Raw genomic sequence first — 23357 nt, forward strand, 5'->3', positions numbered from 1 at the left:
ATTTAAATGTGTCCACGACCTCAATGTCTGAACCCTGGATGGTCACCGGTGACTGTGATGGTGAGGACCTCCTGAAGTCCAGGATCAGCTCCTTTGTCTTGCTGGTGTTAAGCAGCAGGTGGTTAACTTCACACCAGCCAACAAAGTCAGAGATGACCCTCCCTGATACACAGCCCACAATGGCACTGTCATCTGAGAACTTCTGCAGATGACAGTGGTGGGAGTCGTAGATGAAGTCTGATGTATACAGGGTAAATAGGAATGGGGAGAGCACAGTCCCTTGAGGTGCCCCCGTGCTGCAGACCACCACATCAGACACACAGTCACGTGTGCCTCACAAACTGTGGCCTGTCTGTGAGGTAGTTGATGGTCCAAGCAACCAGATGTTCTCTTTCAACATCCGTTTCGGTATCTCACTATGGTCTCACTATGGGACACGCCCCCTGCGCTGTCCCCCAGAAGATGGCGTCCGGCTCTTATAGCAGGAGGAAGTCCCGCCTCCTGAGAGCAGACGCCACCTTCTGTCTGCCAGTCAAGACTGGCGTAATGAAAAAGAGCTTCTGGGGGACAGCGCAGGGGGCGTGTCCCATAGTGAGACCATAGTGAGATACCTCACTCATGTTTCAGAGAACCGGGGTTAAGTTCTTAACCTAAAGTTGGTCCACACCTGCAACCTCCAGCTTCCTCCTCAGCAGTGATGGCTGAATTGTGTTGAAAGCACTGGAGAAATCAAAAAACATGACTCTCACAGTGCTCCCAGAGGCCTCCAGGTGACACAGGGCCCGATGCTGCAGATAAGTGAAGATACTGGTCTTGTGAGGTAAGGAGACAAACTCTACAATCAATGGCTTCTAAAAACAACACATTTTCTTCTTCAGTCACCTGCAACCACACCTTTCTGAGAGATCTGAAAAGTGACCAAACCGACCTTATAATATTTAGTAATAATGACAACAACCTGCAAGACGAGATATACCCAGATCAGTTCTTTTCCACTGCTAATATGGACTGCAAATATTACAGCATAGATGACTTTAAAAACTATGTTAACCCGGAAGGAAAGCTTTACTTTAACAGCAGAAGCATTTATACCAACTTTGGAGACATCAAAGACTATTTACAGAATATGGGAGATTTGTTTAATAGCCATATGTGAAGCTTGGTTCAGCCGTGACACGGACACTGACTTTGAATTGGAAAACTATGAGCTTGGAGCCAGGGTCAAGCTTAGCAATGTGCAGTGACTGGATGGAAAAGATAAATAATAATAAAAAAAAATTATAAGAGTATTATAATAAATCATAGTTAGACTTGTGTGGCAAACTAGACCTCACTAATTGCCACCTTAATTTAATTGTAAAATGAACAGCCATTGACATTTGATATTATGGCAATATTTTCCCCAAAACCTATCAGAATGGGTAGCTGGAGACGTAATATTTTACCTTTCCTATTTTCAATTCAAGGTGCAACACAGGGCTCGAAGACAACTTCTTACATCAACTGCAAAGCTGGGATCACTGTCACCACCTAAACGTCCAAGTGTAAGGCGGGCTACAAAGATTTTAAGCCGGAAGCGAAAGCCTCACATGTGATGAAGTATCTGTATTGGTATTTATTACTGTGATTCTGTGTCATAAACTAATTGTTGATCTTATCACAGTGTTGTATGATGATCTAGATTTTTATGATGACTATATAATAAATAAATATGATTATTTTTCACATGGAAAAACTGCAACCAAACTGCATTGAGCTGGTTTTTGCTGCCAAACCTGCCAAAAATTCCTGCCTCTTATCACACACATGTTGTGCCCCCCAAGTGGCCCTAAGTTGCCTGATCAAGCAGAAACGTGCTTTGACCAAATGAAGGCTTTATATCAGGTACTGTTATTAATACATTTTACATTCTTCTCAGTTTGTTCTTGTAACTCACTATTTATGGTAGCTTGATAAAATAACTTCTTAAATCTGAATGAACTCTAGTTTTGATCCATTAAGGTTGGAAAAACCAGCAGCACTCCAGCACTTCAGCTATCAACTGTTTCAGTCATCTTCATCTTCCCACCACCTTAGCCACCAATCTCTCCATCACTTCAGCTCCACAGTCGTCCACCGGGATGCCAACTTATGACATTTCATTGTCCTATTACATTCTTATTTTTCTGTTTTCAGATATTCCTAAGCATCACTACTGACTACTGACATTGTAATTGAGACATTAGTGTAGTGTTAACTCATAGACAGGACAGAAAAATTAAAAAAATCAGGGTCATGAATTTTATCACGAACTGCATGTAACGTCAATTTCATGCACCAACTAGTTTGTAGTTTTACTGCACTCTCACTCTCTTTCCTCAGCTACATGATAAATTCCCTCTGAGAAACATTTGATGTTGTTATGTTTCTTTTCTTTAAGCATTTGTAAAACAAAAAGTTTGCATTAATGATGGAAACTGTATTTCCTTAAAATCACTTGTTCCTCTCAGGACTTATTTTTAGAACTTAACCCTCCCGATAAACAAAGGACCAATAACAAAACCAGTTTAAAGAGCTCCTCAGTTCGTCACCCAAATGTCATCTTTTTTTATTATGATCATTTACGAACAGTGCTTCTAAACTCAATCGGTTTGTGTTGAAAAATGACGTTTGAATGGACGTCATGACAGAATACATGGGTCCCTAGAAATGTTATCAAAAGTAAATATTTAACCTCAATCTATCTCATTTTATGAGATTTTCCACAGGAAAAAAGAGAAACTCACCTCACATGACCCCATGGAAGCCCACAGATATGAATAAAGATCAAAAGCTTTCAGATCATTTTGAGGAAAAGTTAAGCGAAAGAAACTAACAAACTATTAACTGCATGTCTACAATGAATTGATGTTATGAAAATAAAGGGTACATGTGCTGCTAGAAATATTATATAAAAAAAGATAAATATAAGTCAGCAATCTATCGCATTTTAGGGCATTTTCTGCGGAAAAAGAGAAACAAAGAGAGTCATGTGACCCTCCCACACTCACACATCTGCGGGGGAGGGTGTATACTGCACGGATACAAAAATATAAACGCAACACTTTTGTTATTATTATCCAGTTCCTGCCAATATCCAGCAACTTCGCACAGCCATTGAAGAAGAGTGGACCAATATTCCACAGGCCACAATAGACAACCTATGCGAAGGAGATGTGTCACACTTCATGAGGCAAATGGTGGTCACACCAGATACTGACTGGTTGTCTGAGTCCCCTGACCCCCTCAATAAAACAAAACTGAAGATTTCAGAGTGGCCTTTTCTTGTGGCCAGTCTATGAATGAGGACATAAAGTGCTGTTTATTTTTAACACTGCTTAATTTAGCTTCTTCAGTGCTTTTAAACTTTTAGGAGTCTAAACAGTGTTTGAACAAGTGCTTCAAATATGAAGGGGGTTTAAAAAAGCACATTTTTCCAGAAACAAGTGTGATGAGATAGCATGACATGATGATGGTGAGCGCATTAATGTGGCTAAGATGCTTTATTTTCATGACAATCTGCACTATAGCTGCAGCTCCACTTTCTCACATGCGGAAGTAAACACGTATTTCACCGTTGTACACTTCACTCTGATCCATCAGGTTGCTGAACTAATCTATTGCTGTAAGGTTCCACAGAACTTAGGCTTGCTTTGCCCAAAGCGTTTTGGCTGATGCTCCATGCATTAGCCGCTGCGCAACTGCAGTGCTCCCCTCATTTTTATCTGAGCCCACTACAAAGCACTGCAATCCGTGCTTTTAGTGTTTTATGTATTTATTCAGTTTTAAGCATAATAAAAACAAATTCAGAACCCAGTCCCCCACCCCCTTTCAGTTGCATACACAACAAAATCAATTTAGTAAAAAAAAAAAGTACAAAAGTGATAAACAAAGAGAAACAGGAATAGATCTATCTGTATTTATATATAAATAAAAAATAACAAAGATAACAAAATCAGTCACAATATAGGCATAATGTAAATAATATTTAAAAAAGAACAAGTAAAGTGCAAACATATCAATACACACTTAAGGAAAGGGAAAAAAAAGCAAAGAAAAAAAGGCTTCATTCTGTCACATGAGTGGATGGTAGATTAAAGAAGGTTAAAAACCGTCTCAATACTTTTTACGATATATGTTCTGATTGTCTCACAGTAAATCTTGTCTTTTCAAGTTTAAGGTGGTAAAGCACATCTCAGAATCAAGGTGATACAGTGGGTGGGGCAGGGTGGGAAAAACCAGATTGAGGCGTCGGGCTTGCAAGGTTGAGAAGGTAATTTGACTCCTAAAATGCAGCTAAGTGTCTCGCAGATATTTCCCCAAAAGCACTGTATTTTAGGACAGAACCAAAAATTAAAATGTGAATTAATCTGGCCTCTGATGATATAGGACTGATGAGCATTTGAAAAGAAAGAGTATTGCCTATCTTGTGGGTGTAAAAAACGCAGATATCAAAAAACCCATAAATGGAGAGGAACAATTGGACATAAGTAACAGATTTAAGTACAGAGTGTACGGGTCTCACAGATGACCTGTCCAGCCCATGGTTCAGGCATCGCCGATATATTGCTATAGTTCATTTGGTGACTTGTATTGATTCAGAATGCTGTAAGGATATTTATTTTGATAATTTATGAGTGTGATGTTTCTTTTGATCTTTTGTCCATTTTCCACAACCATGAATAGACTCTTCTGTCTTTGTTGCATGATCTAAGCCCCGCCCCGGCCGCTCTACCTGTTCACATCCTCTGCAGCTCCAAGTTGTTTTCCCCCGCGTGCAACCCCCCCCCCCAGCCTGTTCTACACAAACAGCGCAATATACGGTCATCATGGCAGCAAGTTGACAGAATAGTAGGGGCGGAAATTTAATTACACGGAAATAGGTGGTTTTAGTCTAGGAAAAAAAACTTTTTTGGGGCGCTCATGTGTCGCCTACGAGATTGCCACTGACTGTCTTTTTGGAAGAACTTTCCATCCCATAACAGACTCTCGTCGGCGTTCATAGCTGCAGACACACCCCATTCCGGGGGCTCACGCTGCTCTCTTCCTCGTGCCCGCTCGCACTACCCGATGTTGTTAAGGGCACCACGACAATCTTAGAACATCATAGTTATTTTACAGAAACACATAAAGCCGCAGCACAAGGATGAAAGAGCCACACGTTTCTCCAGAACAGCAGGTTGCTGACCCCTGTTTTAGACCTATCTCACGATGATGCTCGCTTCAAAGACTTTCCACTTAACTCAGTTTTCTCTTTTTTGCATATTTATGTTTCTTCATTTCATTAAATACTAGCATGATACAAAAAATAAATTTAAACCACTTGTGCAATAATAAAACAAACTTTTGTTTCTTGAGGCTGATATCCATTAGGAAATAAAGTGGGGTAGGAACATTAGGTGCCTATAATCTATATCATTGCCAACACTTTACCTAAATTACGGAGGCATTTTAGTAATGAAGCATTCACTTGAATCCAAGTGTAGAGCAGTTTGTAATAATAATTTTTAAATTATTATTACAATTCAGATTGTATAAATGTTAATTAGTGAAAATTACAAGTACAGAAGGGAGTCTTCTCTACGATGGGACTCTGTTGACAGACTGAGGTATACTCGAGTTGTACAGACACAGGAAAAGTAGATCCCCTGAGGAGTTCCTGCAACACTGACTACATTTTCAGTAGCACAGCTCCTCCATCTCACATTCTGTGTGTCTTTCTGGGAGTAAATAATCCAAGCGTTTGTCAAGACAACCACCTGTGTCTCATTGAGCTGCAGCAGAGAGGTTGGATCATGCTCAATGCACTGGAAAAATCTAAGTCAAACAAAATTCTTACAATGCTGCCTGCTTTTTCCACATGAGAGTGTTTTCTCGGATGCTTGGCCTTCTCAACTCCAGGAGAGAAAACAGACAGCACAGTACCCTGAGGTTTTTCAGTGCTTCTTTATCAGTCTTGATTATTCCAGATTTTGTTTTGAACAGGGCTATTAGAAACAATTCAGAACATTTTAACAGCACTTTGTCTTCGTCAATCAGCAACATACTGTACATTCAATCTTAAGATGATTGAAATCATGAAACCCTTCTTCTTTGGTACATTGCAACATTCACAAAAGATAGTGAAAAAAAATCTGTGCTGTTAAATCCATTTAAAGCCGCTGTTAAGCTTTTGTTGTTCAGTGAATGTCCTCCAGCAGCTTTTTGGCACAAGATTGATGTATTTACATATACATTTATTTTTGATGGATCCACAGTTTATTTAAACAATCTTGCTTTCCTTCTTAGAGGTGAGTTACTGCAGGTTTTTTTAAATCGTAATTCTTTCTTTCTCTTGAAACTACAACATAACAGATTTAAATTATTTTGTGGTGAACTAAATACATGAACTCTTTATTTAATGAGAATAAAAACAGTTAAGCTATGAAAAACACATCTGTTCTTGTTCACATAACTATCAGCACCTTTTATTCTTGGTTTATTACTTTGACTAGAACAATATCAGTATGGCATACATTGTGGTGGTTGGCACTAATGCTTTATTATAAGAGGGTCCTGGTTCAAATCCCAGTTTTCCAGGGTGGATTCTGAACATTCTGTTGGTTTATGTGCATCCAGGCACTCTGGCTTTCTCTCATAGTCTAAAAACATGAAAAAGAAGGTATTCAGGGGCTGTAAATTGGGTTTTAGGTGTAATGGGCACCGAATATAAAATTTCAGCTGATTCATATATTTTGATGGTTGTTGGAAATGCTAATATTTGTTAATATTTGCTAATATTTGCTAATATTTGAGACCTCCGCGCAGAGGCAAGTGCAGCCTGTGCGGCAGAAGTTATCTTCCACAACACTGACCTACCGTAACACAACACTAACAGGGCTGTTTTGAAAAAACATAAACATAAAAGTCACTGAGAGCTTTCTTCATTTTCCTCCTGTGCACTGAAACCATGGAAGTCTTCCTCCTCAGTGTCGGATTGGAATAGCATCAGATAGTCTTCACCACACACAAGCTGCATCATATGCATTTCTTCTTGCATTTTCCATGATGAGGGTCTGTTCGTGCTATTCATTCACAAAGCAGAAATTTACATTAAACTTGTGTCTTCCTTGACACAAATACCGTATTCCCCCTGTCTCACTCTTACCCTTTCTGCTTGAGCACCCCTAGCGGCCGTTAGAAAAAATGGATTAAAAAAAAGCCACATGCCTGGAAGATTCATTCATCTTCATTTTCAATCCATTTTATCCCTTTCGGGGTCACGGGGCTGCTGGAGCCCATCTCGGCCACTTGCAGGTGAAGGCAGGGGGCACCCTGGACAGGTCACCAGTATGTCGCACAGTCACAATCACACACGCATGCACTCTCACATTCACACCTATGGATAATTTAGGGTGACCAATTAACCTATGAAGCATGATTTTGGATGGTGGGATAGTCTGGAAGATATTATGTGATATTTTTCTTCAGTTAATGCTTTAACATCTGATGTTTTTTAGTTTACGTGGTGCTGCCCCAAAGTCAACCTAAGGTTCTACTATCACCTTGCTGACACCTGAGTTTAAGTGTTAATCATCAGAGCTGCTTCCTGTTATTACTGTGACCTTTACTGTTATTGAGTCAAAATTGTTCAGGTTGCTTTTACTCTGAAAGTCTTTCCTGCCATTAAAAAAAAGAAGAATCCAGCGAATTAAAGCGATAGTAAAGCTGTATCAAGATAAATGAGGTGCAAGATGATGTTATAAAGATGTGTTTGGAGGCTGCACAGTGATGTAGTGGTTGGCACTTTTTTCTCACATTGAGAAGGCCCTGGTTCAACCTGGCTGGTTCCTTTTTATGTTTTTACATGTTCTCTGTGTCTTCTGGCTTTCTCCCAATGCAATCTAAAAACAATCCAAAAACAATCTTCTTGTGCTCTCGTTATCCAGAATTGTCCCTAAGGTGTGAATGTAATGAACTTGCGACCTATAGAGGGTGTTTCCCATAATCACCCAACATTAGCGTGGTTAGCTCCAGCATTCTCCTGCAGGAATGAGCAAGTTTAACAATGGATGGATGGAGAAGTGACAAGGGAATTGTGTTCCCAGGGATGGCAGAGTAGGTTAAACAACTCTTTCAAAATAAGACCACAATGAGCATACCTTTTCTTTTCTAACATCACACTACTTAGTTAATGCCCCTGCTTAGAACATGTGAAGTTCATAAAACAGAATCTATGATTGACGTCATAGTCAGACAAGCATTAGGAAGTGATTGGATATTTTATAGTTAGTAAAGAAAATGTAATAAAATAATAAGTATTTTTATCGTTTTTTATTATTTTTAAAAATGCACTTTTTTATGTTTTGCAGACAATTCACAAAGAAATATTGTGCAAATATTAACAAACACAAAACACAGTTTAAAATGAAGATTTAGATCTTTTACACAGTAATTTAAAAAAAGGAAATATCTACCTCCCTTTTTAAAGGAAATTCTGTACATGCATGATCATTGTCAAAAATAAATTGATCTTCATGAACCCACAAAAATGCCATTTATAAGTGCCAATCCCATAGGTAGCAGTCTATTGCGAAACGCAGATCCATGCTTGCCCATCAAAGGGGTTTTTGTTTGGTACTATCACTTCAGTAAAAGATGAATCTGGCATTCTTTTCTCCTCAATTTAATAAGGCACTTGCACTTATAAGATACAGTCAGACCTAAAGCTTATGCATGAATGTCAACAACAGCTCACTTTTGTCAACAAGTATTCCACTTCTTGCTATCAACAAAAGTCACTTACCGTATTTTCACGACAATAGGGCGCACTGGATTATAGGGCGCAGTTTCAGTTATGGGTCCTTTTTTGTATTTGACACATACAAACGCGCACCAGGTTTTAAGCGTGGGCATGTTAAAACATACCGGTAAAACATGCATGCTAGTGTTTTAAAAAAGGCAGTGGGAGCAAATTTCTATCAAACACGCCAGCTTCGCTTTCATCATTGTCCGTCTCGTTGCCGTGTGGCTTCTCATGAATGATGCTGGCTTTTGCAAAAGCTCGAAGGACAGAGCAAGCAGACACGTTAGCCCAGGCATCTACAATCCATTTACAAATTGCGGCGTCTCTCTCTCTCAACCGGCTCTGCATCCCAGTCTTAGTAAAAGACTTAGACTTAGTAAAAGGAGCGGAAGATGGACAGCTTCTCATCGTAATCCGCCGGAAGTTGCTGAGCCACCGTGGTCCTTGCCTGGATGGAAAGATGGGACCGTTTCATGAAACGAAAGCACAAAGACGGACCTCCTTGAAAATTTTCAAGTTTCCTTTCATCTGGAAGCGTTACTGCTTTCAATCAAATGGTGACTGTACACTCAAAGAAAAGAACCGGTCCCACAAAACAATTTTGTTTAAATCTGAGACAGACTGAATGACTAAAATTCAACATACTATCTTGAATAAGTGCTACATTACACAGTTATTGTAAGTTTACATAGTGCTATTATGTATAATTTACTCAACATTGTTGCGTTGGATTTATTAATCATTATATTGAATTTACTCAACATTGTTGCGTTGGATTTATTAATCATTATATTGAATTTACTCAACATTGTTGCGTTGGATTTATTAATCATTGTATTGAATTTACTCAACATTGTTGCGTTGGATTTATTAATCATTATATTGAATTTACTCAACATTGTTGCGTTGGATTTATTAATCATTATATTGAATTTACTCAAAGTTGTTGCGTTGGATTTATTAATCATTGAATTTACTCAACATTGTTGCGTTGAATTAAGCAATCATTAGATTGAATTTACTTAACATTATTAAGTAAAAGTTATTAATTTTTAACAATACTAAATTTAATTGTAATCATGTTGTAGGACTTCAATAAGCACAACTTTAATCATTTGACATTCACATTTTTTATTTATAACAAATTTAAGGGCAAACACAAGTCAACTGTCAAACGGACCTGACAAAGTGCCTTTTTGAGTTTGTGTCTTCTTTAGTGCGTGTCCGTCTTTGTTGCCTTTTCCCGTTATTTCCCTTTATGTGTAGACACATGAAAACAACAAAATAATACAAAATACCAAAGTGCATTGGTGAGGTGATAAAACGATTAACAATCAGAAACGGTAACACGTTAACTGAACTCCAACTGTGAGAAATCCAAAGCATTATGCTTTAGGAACATTGTGAACTTTCCTTTACTCATATAGTTTACCTTTGAGGACCTGTAACTTGGGTGACAGTTTTTGTCCATCCATGTCCATCAATACTTTCTGAATAAATTCAAACATGTATTTCAGCTTACTGGGGAACTCCGAATTAAGGCAGTAGATGAGCCCCAGGAGGAAAGCGCAACCATACGCCACGTCCTTTACATCCTGCAGCACTTCCACCCCATCTATGAAAATGTTCACCTCCGCGGGGTCATCTGTGGGCTAAGCTCCTTCAGGTTGAATGACGTGGATCACCATGTCGAGTTGCTCATTCGTTGCCTGCTCCGCTTCTAGATCAGCATCCTAAAGCAGGGATTTAAAATAAATTACTTATGAAGATGTGTTTTAGGTGTGTTTCAGATAGTCTTACAGTCACGTTATATATATTAAAAAAAATTGATTGAAGTTCAAATTTTTTATGGCATTTACCAACAACCCAAATACAAAATCAACTACAATAATAAAAAACAACAACTAGAAAATACTTATATGTAAGAAGCTTTACCTACATCATGACTTTTTTCAGCCTAGATAAAAATAATCCTCCTGATATTTACCCCAGATCTGGACTAAAAACCTGTAAGAAATAATGTAAATTGCTGGATGATTGACCACCAAACTTTCTAAGCACGCTTTAAATTCCGAGCTTTCTAGGAAAAATTGAGTTTTATTTGTTTATGGAGCTAAATACAAAACCTGTATGAAGATAGTCTTAACATTTCTAAGTGAAGAAATGTTACACCCAAGGATTCATGTCATACAAATTTGACACTTACCAGGGACTCCTTTATCAGGTCATCAGGACTTTCATTGAGGTAAAGACAAACCGCTTTCAGGATGCATTCTCTTCGTTTTTCAACAGATGTGTTCTGTGAAAACACACACAAAAGAAACTTTCACAAACTACCGTAATTTCCTGACTATAAGCCGCTACTTTTTTCCTGCGCTTGCAGCCCTGCGGCTTATTCAGTGACGCGGCTAATTTATGGATTTAATTGACGGCCACCATGAACATACTTGCGGACTCAGAGCATGGGTTGGACTGAGCGGAATTTCGCATTGAAAAGCTCACAGCCTCCGTGTGAGCTGGAGACATGTTCTGCTGCTCGTTCACATAGAGCTGCGGGGCCGATGGCAGTCTGATGGCTCCCACACGTAACAACTCATCCGCTCCTCATCCACAAAACGTTCAGTATTAAGTCCGATTGCTCTGCACAGACACGATTCGCTCGGTCCACCGGCGCAATGGGGACGAAGCGCTCCTCCTTGGAGCCGCCCTGGCCAGGGGTGTCGGAGAAGATAGGAAGGGGAGACAAAGAGCCCGCTTGGCGAGTGCGGAGCGCAGAGGCATCCGCAGAGCAACAGTGTTTGTTGTGGAAGGAAACTTCTGACGCACGCGCCGCGCTGAGGCGCGCTCTTTTCAGGCGCCGCTGCTTTATTTTACTGGTGTGTTTTTTTAACCAGCCCCGTTACCACCATAATGCTGCCGCGACACAAGTGGAAGGAGAGATGCTCTCCCCCTCCATCCACTGCTGCTCATACTCAAGACACTGACAACAGTGTGGCGAGCCAGGGGTTAGACCCGCCTTTAGCCCCTAAGACTCATGGGAAATGGGGAATCGCGGATGTAAATTTCCTCATTATAACTGAGAGATGTAATGTTGATTATATGGTTACTGTTTGTAATTTCATGTATGATACCTAGATTGTCTATAAGTAAAAAAAAAAAAAAAACATAACTGAGGAACTTGTGAACAGAATAGAGGTCCATGCTGTTCGGCAGATGTGGGTGTATTCAAACACATGAGCTGATGCAATGCTATCATGAAGGTGGACACCAGTGGTAATGGGGGTGAACTCGGCATTTACCTGAAACACGGAGTAATTCAATCTCAAACGGAATACCAGTATACAGATTACCATAGAAGTCTCACAGTGTGATGCTCATGTCCTTAAAGAAAATATAGTAGCTCATACCTTTTAGATACAATTGCAGAAGACTCTTTGCGTGTCCACATGATCTAGACAAGAAAAAGACGATAAAAGATTAGTGTGTGTATCTATCTATATATATCATCATCGATGAGTGAGTGAGTGAGTGAGTGAGTGAGTGAGAGAGAGAGAGAGAGAGAGAGAGAGAGAGAGAGAGAGATATCAAGCGATAAAAATTTTAATACATTTTATCTTAAAGTTATTTTTTGCTGATATCCTAAACTCAAAATATAGGCCACCGCTATGTGCCTGCTTACCATGAGAGAACTAAGCAGGCTTGTTTGAGGAGGGTGAGGGAGAACGGTGGGAGCAGGTGTGCAGAGTTCTTTGAAGTGAGGCAGGAGCCGCCCGCCTCCATTTTGCGTTCGGGTTGACGCTGAGCAGAGGAGTTAACCCGCGCGCACAGAAACTGACGTGTTCGCGGTTTTCTTCCTTCAATACGGGGTCAACAAACAGACTCAGTTCTAACGCACAATTAACCAGCGTTACAAATAATTTCTGCCGTTATAAACATTTGCGTTAACGCGGTAATGACGCGTAAAAGGCAAAACTCTTAAAACTTATACGGTGAACTCAGCAGCAGACGCCTAAAGAGCTACACTCACTTGCACTGCTACGCTCTGGCCTCCTCCCCTTCCTAAACTGGCGCGAGCGCAGACATGAGCGTCTCGGCGGGAACTCGGACTTAACATTAGTTTCGTCTCGGCACAAAGTTTATGCATTGGGGGACGAGGGGATAAACAAAATAACCTCCAAAACGAAGCGGTACAAAAGTGATCCAAACCGAATTTGCCCTACCGAAACGGTTCGATCAACTACGTGTACCGTTAGTATTTAGCTAACGTTTCAAAATGTTCCCGCCCTCGTTTTTTTTCCATAAATCAACAGTGCTTGTCACTATCTTGATTATTAATCCCCAATGTAAAAATTTTATACATCGTTTTCATTTATATTTTTGTTACACTTAAAGTACTTACCAGAAACTCGATGAAAATTCTTGAGCACACTACTAGAGGAGTCGTCGAGAAATGGCGGCTGCTGTCTTCTTGCTGAATTTTATTGCGTAATGCGCATGCGTCAGATGAACGGAAAGCTTGTTGGGACAACTGTCCTTTTAAAAATTGACTGTGTTAAATAAATTTTATTAAACATTTTTGAATATTACCCAAATTGCTATTGTTATTTAAATGCGATGTAACACCCTTGTTTATATCACGGAAAGTGAATTGATTTAATATTTTCAACATAAATACTTTACATAAATAATACTACAGCACTTTTTCATTTCTCTGAGTGTAGAGACACTTCTCCCAGCTGTTCTCTGATCATTAATCAATCGCTCCAGGCGGTCTTCCAACTCGGGCCACTTCACCTTGTTTCCTTGGAAACTCAGCTGGGTCTTCTTGACTAGTATCGTCCATACTTCCCTCCTCAACATTCTCATGCTGTCCTCTCCTATGTCCTCTTTGTCGAAGTCACGCAACAACAAATTAAGCGCACCGCACGATTGGGCGCATTGTCCATTTGTAGAAAATGTACGACTCTTAGGGGCGCCTTATGGTTGTGAAAGTACAGTATGTGCTGTGACATTTAGGTATGTAAAAATTATGTTTTACTATGGACTGAAGTAAACCCAAAAATTTAGTTTTACAAAAGGTTCACTTAGGCTGAAGTTTACATAAACTATCATTCTTGATGATACATTATAAAGTTTTCTTGAGGATAAATGGCCTAAAAGCATTACAATTATTTTTGCCAGAGATCTGTGTACCAGGCCTTACAATGTGCTAAGGATGCGGTCAGTTCAGAGAAAACAACAAATGAGTGGAGCTCTGTAGGAAAAACTACAACTGCCTGTAACGTGAATATGGTGAAGTCTGAATACAGCAGCCTCTCGCTATCTTGTTGTTCACCTTTCGTGGTCTAGCAGATATTTTTCAGTACAATTCAGCGTTGTTTTCGTTTTGTTTTTTTGGTGCATTGTGATTGGCTGTAGACTACTGTTAATCATTCACCTTTGTGCCATGTCTGGTGTATAGAATGCATTTAGTTTGCTCACAATAAAAGATTTATGTAGATTTTCCAATTTGGCATCAGTCATAATACTGGACTTATTCTATGAGGGTTTGAGCTTTGAGATTTTAAACAAGAGAGAAAAATGTACAAAATATTTATGTCTTTATTAAAAATGTATAAAGTGTGTAGTGAGGGATATACAGCCTTAAAACTTCTAAAGTTCGACTTGACAGATTTCACCTATCGCTGGTTATTTTTAGAACGTAACTAACAATAAAAAAGGATCGACTGTGCAGTCATAAAAAAAGATGACGACCTATTTATAAAAATTCACTCTAATATCACACCAAAAGGTATTTTCACAAAAGAGAGGGGGTTAGGGAGATGATACGCTAAACACTTTACCATACCATCCCAACTTTATTTATAAAGCACTTTAAAACAACTACATCTGAAATTAAAGTGTACATCTTTTTAAAAACAAACTGGCATCAATTTGACATAATACAGTTCAAAGACAATAAGAATTCAGAAAGAAACTAAGACTTGCTGGGGTTAAAAGCCAGAAAATAAAAAGGGGTTTTAAAGCGGGTTTTAGAAGTGGACAGTTAGGAGGCAACTCTCACGTTCAGAGGGAAGTTGTTCCACAGGTGAGGAGCAGCAACAGAGAAAGCCCTATCCCCTTTGAGCCTCCTCCTGGACCTCGGTACATACAGGAACAGCAGGTCGGCTGACCTGAGGGACCACGAGAGGGAATAGAGGTGAAGAAGCTCATAAAGGTGTGGGGTGGCAAGACCATGTAAGCATTTAAAAATATACAAAATAATTTTTTAATGAACTCTATAAAACACAGGCACCCAGTTGAGTGATGTGAGAATCAGGGAGATATGCTCTCTTCTATTACTAGTTAAAAGTCGAGCAGCACACAGTCAAGACACATCACAAAGGAGCCTTTCTGTGTTTGCTTTTAGACCCATAAAAGACTGAGATAGGTGTCATGCTTACAAGTTGTTGGCGGAGTCCGAAATTCTTTTCCACATCAATATTCTCGAGATTGATCCATTTTTTTATGCAGAAGTTTTGCCCACATTCCCAGTGGTCTTTTAATTATGATTATGCAATTTTTAAACAAAATCAAAATACCTGTGGTGTGTTCTAAGACATAGTTTCTGCAAAGCAGAAGTAGTTCATTAGAACTTTGCCTCTGAGTTGTGGGCCGAACCTTTTGTGCAGAGTCCGCCCACCCCTTCCAATCAGCTATCTGTTTACATGCTCTGCTGCTAGCTTACCACCCCCTTCAAACCTCAACCTAAATAAATGACAATCTTTGTCTAATATTCACACAAATATCACACTAAAGGGGTTGCCATATGGTTTCAGCTTCAGAAAATTCCCATTTCCCACAGAAAATCTTTCTGCAGCAAAATAAAAAGTTTGTTGTTTAGTACAGAAATCAAAAATGGCTAAACATAAAACATAGTATCACATTTCGAGTTATAATTTTATTTTCATTCTAATTTGAGTTTACTCATCTAAGTTTAAGCAAATGATCCAAATCTTTAGCTGGTTTTCCATTGTTTGATTTGCTTTCTTTTCTCATTTGAAGGCGTTACCATTTATAGATGTGGTTCACAGTCCTGTTAAAACTGGTTATCGGAATTTTCAGTTGCTTAGATTAGATCAAATCCCAGTCACAGCAAGTTCTTAAAGAATCTTATTCTTGTGATTTTCAATTACTACTATTATACTAGTACCACTACTATTATAGTACTTTTCCCTTGCGAATCTTGTGTAGTATGTGAAAATGTTATAAAGCATCACAGAATGAACAGAAATTCTGTAAAAAGTGTGGGACATAGTTAATCAATACAACTTAAACTTTTAATTTTTATTAACTCTTAATACTCAATTTCAACTTTTAGTGTTTGCTGCAGATTGCACAGAGTGAATAATAAGGATTCACATATTTAAACAATTTGAATTTGGGAATTTAATTCTCTCTGACTGATTATGCCCATGGAATGTTTTTTTTTTTTTTCACAAGTAAATATTGCTAGTATAATATTAACCCTATACGTCCAGGAACATGCACAGGACTTTAGGGGGCAGGGGTTCCAAATCAGCCAATGGCAGCAAAAACACATCTTTTGTCCTTAAAACAATATGGAAAGTAAAATTTTAAAATAAAGTACTTATAGATAACTACTCAGCTATGTGACCTATGTAGGTGAAAGCGATACAATTGTCATTTTTATGTAAACAATTTTCAAAATAAGTTCATTTACTTTACATAGACCTGGAAAATATCAAAGCAATAAAACACTGGAGGTCTTTTTATTTTGCTGCAAGCAGCATGAATCATGTCATGGTTTGAGTTTGTTGTGTCTTGTTTTTCGTCTTGGTTCTTGTTCTGTCTTGTTTGGTTCTGTTTCCTGTTTTATTTTGAAAGGTTTCCTGTCTTGTCTTGTTTCTTGAGTTTTACTTCCTTTGGTCCCCATTTGCCCTGATCGTTTTCACCTGTGCCTTGTCTGCCCTGTCTGTATTTAAGTCTTGTCTCTGCCTTCCTCCTGTGCTGGTCCATTAGCCTTCGTCTCGGTGTTCACGTCTTCATGCCATGTTCCTTGTTTCACGCCACGCCACGCCACGCCACGCCACGCCACAGTGAGTTTTGTTTGGTTTTTGTCATCCAGCTCTGCAGTGCCTTTTGTTTGTTGGTCATTAAACCCTCTAGTACTGGAACCGTTTTGCCTCCCGTCTCTGCGTCTGGGTCCTACCGGCTCTCGAGCCCCCCTCACGACGTGACAAATCAAGCTTAATGTAGATGGTAATATTTAAACACAGACATCTTACAAATCATTAATACTGTTTTATGTTATTCACATTCTGTTGCTGTGAGGATTTTTTTTTGTTTGGTATTTCAGTGGTGTTTTTCGTCATGTTATGTCCCGTCAGTCACTCCATGTCACTGGGGGATCCAGGATTTTCTTTATCTGCAGTAGCATAGGGGATGCTAAGTATGGAGTCCTATACTGTTCATAATTAAATAAATAAATATTTAATTCAATAAATGAATATGACGTCATGCAAATACACAATCAACCAATAAATCTCTCATAAATATATAAAAAGATCATGAAATAGTGAAAAACCTGCACACTGATTTTAAATTAGCCATTGTATTATTCAATATATTTCATTTTGCTTTAAAAACATGTTCATTATTTTAAAACAGCATTTTAAAAATATTCATTTTAATCATGTGGAATATATTATAATTTTACGTCTTTTTTCAGAACCTCGGATTTCAAAATCAATATTTTCCAAAGTAGCTTTGTTTTTATTTAATGTTGCTGTTTTTCACAATGGCTGATTTATTTCATGAAGAGCTTTTTCAGGAGAATGGGTCTGTCTGTCAATCAAACTAGACAAGGCGGAGACACTTTTGTGATTGGCTATTCCTTTATCCAGACATGAGCAGCAGCACCCTAACTCCCCTGATTATATTGTTTGAAGATGCTTCAGCAAACGTGATGGCGCAATGCACACCCCTCAACACTAGGGGGAGTATGCACCTCAACACATCCACAGTGTTACAAGAAATTGGGCAGTTTTGGTTCTAAATTTGCGGATAAAAGTGGCTTTGGGCGAGTGTGCATAATTCAGGTGATTTTGTGGTCGGTTTGGTAATTTTCATCTTCTCATGAACGTATAGTAGTGGTCTAAGTTAGGCTGAGTGGTTGTTGGAGTTCCACTAAGCTTCTATGAACTGGAGTTTCATGAACGCACCATGCCGCGTGTGGGAGGGGCAACAAGCTAATGTTTTTAGCCTTATAGCCACATGGAGCGGTTGCTTGTGCTTATCTCAGTAACAATGCATGGATGCACAATGTACATGGAGAGTGTTAGGATGTCAGAAACGTCATCGCAGGAAAGGTTCAACATTTTTCTTGAGAGGGAAAAATAAAACCAGAGGACCTGATTATAATCATTTTCTCATTGAAAATAGAAAAATATCATAAGGTTCAGGCCCGAGCAGGCTTGTCCCGCTTTGCACAGCTGCCTGGTCTCACTCTGTCGATCCTCCTGCGAGCCGACATATGTCACGATGTGAGCTGTGAGTGAATGGCGTAAGAATGAGGAGTGTGAAAGATGTTGACGACCGGAGCTCCTTTGTTTTTGTAGTTTGAGGGTTTGTGTGGACCAAACCACAGAGTTGTGGATGTTTGCATCTTCTGCAGCAGACAGATAGTTTGTCTCTATTTGATCCTCTAATGTCAGCAAAGCCTCGCGGATTTCGCTGAAATATATCATCTCTCTGACTGGCACACCACTGAGCGGGTATCGAGGAATATGAGTCGAATTCCATGGATCAGCCAATGAGCGTTTAGATCCCGCCCACTTTCACTGATTGACAGAGACCCATTCTGCTGAAAAAGCTTTTCATGAAATAAATACGCCATTGTGAAAAACAGCAACATGAAATAAAACAAAGCTACTTTGGAAAATATTCGATTTTGAAATATGAGCTTCTGAAAAAAGACAGGATTATAGTAAAATTCAACATGATTAAAAATGAATATTTTAAAATGCTGTTTTAAAATAATGAACATGTTTTTAAAGCAAAATGAAATGTATTGAATAATACAATGGCTAATTTAAAATCAGTGTGCTGGTTTTTCACAATTTCATAATCTTTTTATATATTTATGAGAGATTTATTGGTTGTGTATTTGCATGGGGTCATATTTATTTATTGAATTAAATATTTATTTATTTAATTATGAACAGTATAGGACTCCATAGCTAAGTGACTGCAAAAAAGTGGCTAATTCATTTTTTCGTAAAATTACATTTCCGAGAATGAAAGTAACAGGAACGCATATTAATACTGTGCTACTTATTTCAGATTTACATTTATTGTCTTGTCAATAAATTGCACTTTTATAATATGTTAACTGTCAAAGTTTGAAATAAGAGGAGATGTTATAGTGTGGGAGGAAAACAAACAGTAATTTATTTTGAGAGCTTTTAAGAGTCTATGGAGGTACCGGCATCAACCGCCTCTCCTTTGCCGCATGGCATTGCTGCTTTAGCACAAAAAAATGCATTTTTGATGGCCAAAATGCTGTTCTTTACACCACTTTTCCTGGAAACTTAAGATTCTTTTAGCTTGACGACTGTCAAAAATGTCCTCTTAAGCTTGATGCTCCAGCTGCGTGTGGGAGGAGCTACCACCATATGCTTTCAGCCTGATCGCAACATGGAACAGTGTCTGTCTTTCCATACAATGCATGAAAGACACAGAGGATGTTTAGAGCAGTGTGAGGCACTGACTCTTTCAGAACTAGATTTACAAACAAATGCAAGGCCAGTACAAGTCATTTTAGAATTGGAGAGCAATTTATGTACCACCCACCCATTATATTTCAAATCGCCCACAAACAAAATACTAAAACATAGTTTTTAACCAAACTTGCATGTCTTGAGACCAAATCTACAGAAATTAAGAGAAAAGAGTGCTATCCTAGGCACTTTAACATTGGGAGTTGGGTCATCTAGACCGACTAGACAGGGCGCTGAACCTTTTTTCTTCAATGATTTGTGAACTTCACTGATGTCAATGGATTACATGAAATCTTTCCACCTTTATTCACCTTTGTCATGGTAGGGAGAACACATTAATGTAAGGGTGGGGTCATCTAAGATAGCACAAGGGTTAAAACAGTTTTGAAAATAACAAATCAGTCTCGATTACCCCCTAAAATCCAATTTTTCCTCGACCCCTCCTAATGTCCAAATAAAAAGTTTAATAAAAGTTTAAATTAAACTTTTTTTATATTGTTTTATTAAAGCACCTAACTGTGGGAATATTTGTTTTAATATACAAACATTTTAACTAATTATCCATGAAATATGAGCCCCACATCATGACACATGCCACAACCCTGTTACCATGACCTTTGCTTTTAGCAAGACATTGATCCTGTCATTGATGAATGTTTAGAAGAAAATCATAAAAGTGAGGGTTTACTTTTTCATTAATTTTGGAACCCCCCCAAAAAAACAATTACATTCAGCTGGTGTTGGGGAGGCCTGGTCATCTCTTTCAGCTGTTAATGACCTAGGTGTAACTGGGTCGGCTTGTTTGGGTTTCAGAACACTGCTGCAGATGGATGAAGGAATAAACCTGAGACCACCATACTTTTTTAAGAGAATTTTTTTTTTTTTCTTTCTTGGCTTCTGACCATGTAGTATAAGCAGACGACACTATCCAGTTTCAGGTTTGACTTCTCCCCATAAGCACATATAAACTAGCTCTTTTACCAGCTATTTCAAAACTGACATAGCCTTTTGGATTAAAGGTGAAACGTCTTCAACTTTAAAAACCAAGTCCAGATGACAACCTTTAAACGTATTACTGTGATGGAATCTAACTGGATGAATGAGTCTTCTTAGACGCTCAGTAATGAAGGCAGTGTGGCACAAAATAACAAAAACAAAAAACTTCTCAGAGTGTGACTCAGTAGAAAAATCTTCATTAGTCATGTTAGAGGTCTTAGTTACATTAGCATATTCACAATACATGTAACTCCCAACCTGCTATATATTTACACAGTTACAATACCTGAAACTGCCAACCTTCTTTGCAATATTATAAATACAGATGGATACAGCTAAAATAAATTTTACTGTGACTACACTAACTTCCATTATTGTTATTATTACATAAAAAGAACATGGTCTGACACTGCTACATGTTAGCCGCGATAGCACATTCACAACACCTGTAGCTTTGCAACTATGTTTCTGACAAAATGAAAAACTTAATATGACTACAATAACTCCAAATCCTGTTAGTATCACATAAAAACAACACAGTTTCTAGTTGTGATTTTCCAGTTTTTATTAAAGGTAATCGGTTTTTAATAACTTGCTAAAAGAAAGCATAAGACACATTTTTATAAATAGCTTTTTTTTAGTTTTTAGAAAATCTGGTTTCTTCCAATGATGTTCATTATGTTAAAGAGAAAAAAACAATATTTCAAAACGTTGATCATTAAAATAATCAATTCCTACATCAAGAGGATTCTAAGAACACAACAAAAGCTCATCCAGGAGGTCATAAAAAAATCTGAACACACGAGATAATGATTCAACTGTGTGAACAAAAATTGATTCATGACAGAGTCAAAGGAGAAAGACTAAACAAAGAAAAAAGAATCACTTTTTAACATTTATCAAACACATTTTCTTTTGGCGTTTTCCACAGAAAATTCAGTATCAAGCCACTCAAATTTACTTTTCATTTCATGTGGCCCACTGAACTTATTTTTTATGCCACAAATTTGATCTTTTTCAAACAGCACATTTTCTTCTGCTCCTGATTCACAACTATTTAAATAAAGACATACTCAGAAATGCCATTTTAGTAATGATTAATTTTATTGACACAGTAATTGTCCTGTTTCACAAGAATGTGATAAAACACCAACAGCTCAATTTTCATTGAGGTGTGCCTTTAAAGCTGCTCCCGCTGATGACTCGTCTGTGTCTATTAGAGATAGTGAATGGTTTCCTTGCCAACACAATGCTGCTTCTTTAACAAGATGAGATTTTCTTTTTGGTATAATTAATGGACTTTTAGCCCCTCCTCAAGTTCTTTGTTTTGTTTTTTGCTTGATTCCTACTTTCCCTTTCCCTTCATCCATCCATCAATCTTTCGAATGCACTGAATCCCTTCAGGGTCACAAGGCTGCTGTACCCAACCCAGCTAATGTTTGGCAAAGGCAGAGTACACCTTATACAGGTTGGCAGTTCTGTTGCAGTCTGTTGGTCTCCTTTCCTTTCACTTTCCCCAAAAAGGAATATTTAAACAAGATGTGCATGTTCTATTACATGTAAATCTTAGCTAATGTCTTTCTCCGGATGTTATGCTAATATACTGTACAGTAGGAACAGGCACCAAACTCAATGTTTTCTTTTTTATAATGCTTGATCCGTGTTAAATGGAGGGTGCCAAGGGTGTTATTTTTTTACTTCTAAAAACAACGTAAGAGTATAAAGGTTATCAATGGCTTCGATAGACTTGGTCATGCTTTGAATTTGCAAATGTATTACTTTTAAATTTCCGATGTCCAAAAAAACCCAAAAAACTCTACTGTCATAAAGAATAGATATAAAATGTAGTAAAAGAAGCGGTGAAGGGTCAAACACATGAATAAAGGATCACAACCCCAATGATGGTTCCTCCATCCATCAATCAGCACCAGGTAAGAAACCAATTTCAATGATTGGAAAAAAAAAAGCAATTACACAAAAAGGAATCCTCAACTATTTATAGTACACTCTGGCAAGTATCTATACTAAAAGATTGTAAAGTACCCTTATCACAGGATTTCAACTGGTTCCTGGTTAAGAGGTGTACCACCTTTTGAGTTTTTAATCATCTAAATTCCATTTAATCTTTGGGTTCCTTTAGTGACTTGTGCTGACAACCTAATTGATTGATGACCTATTGATGCAAACATTTAAAGGTCTTGAGCAAGGCCAAAACTGAAGAAAATCTGAGGTATTTAATGGTTCACAGAATGATGTTGAAACAAAGGAGGTAAACTGCACTTGAAAACGTTGTTTTTCTGCAGGTAGAAGGATATGAGGTGTGTGTCTGTGCTGCAAAGATCTAAAGGGATGTGTTGAACTAATAAAGTATAATATGGCGATTTCAGAGAAGGCTTTGCACCTCCCCTCTAATTTCCATAGTATCTGGGGAGGACATTTTCTGTCAGAAAACCATTCTGAATCTATTAGTTAATTTTCTGCTTTAAGGCAAAATCCTCCATTTCAGTTTCTTCTATTAACGCTTTGCCTTTCTGCCCATTTGCTCAAACTACTGAGCCTTTCTACTTTTCTTGCCACTTCATTTTGTCCTCCCTTTCTTTGTAAGTTAGCTGGGCTTTTATTGGAAGTAGAATGTCATTAAAATTGTCTTTGTCATAGTGCTAAACTACAAGTAATGGCGATGAATTTCATAATTATAAATAATGGTTCTGGTTTATAAGTTTGTAATTGAGAACATTTTGTGATTTTATTTTTTAAGTTGAAATAATATATTCGTT

At 38.2% G+C, this 23357-nt stretch overlaps 1 long non-coding RNA gene across 1 annotated transcript; it reads right to left on the reverse strand.

Annotated features, from left to right (window-relative positions):
• Positions 1–12056: 12056 nt before the first annotated feature.
• On the reverse strand, positions 12057–12726 carry LOC110013461. Its single transcript, XR_002872958.1, has 3 exons — positions 12483–12726; positions 12211–12254; positions 12057–12102 (listed from the first exon to the last, which is right to left on the reverse strand). It is a non-coding gene; the product is annotated as an uncharacterized LOC110013461 (long non-coding RNA).
• Between the last annotated feature and the right edge of the window lie 10631 nt (positions 12727–23357).

This window comes from Oryzias latipes, chromosome 1 (genome assembly GCF_002234675.1).
Source record: "Oryzias latipes chromosome 1, ASM223467v1".
Classification (NCBI taxonomy): Eukaryota; Metazoa; Chordata; class Actinopteri; order Beloniformes; family Adrianichthyidae; genus Oryzias; species Oryzias latipes.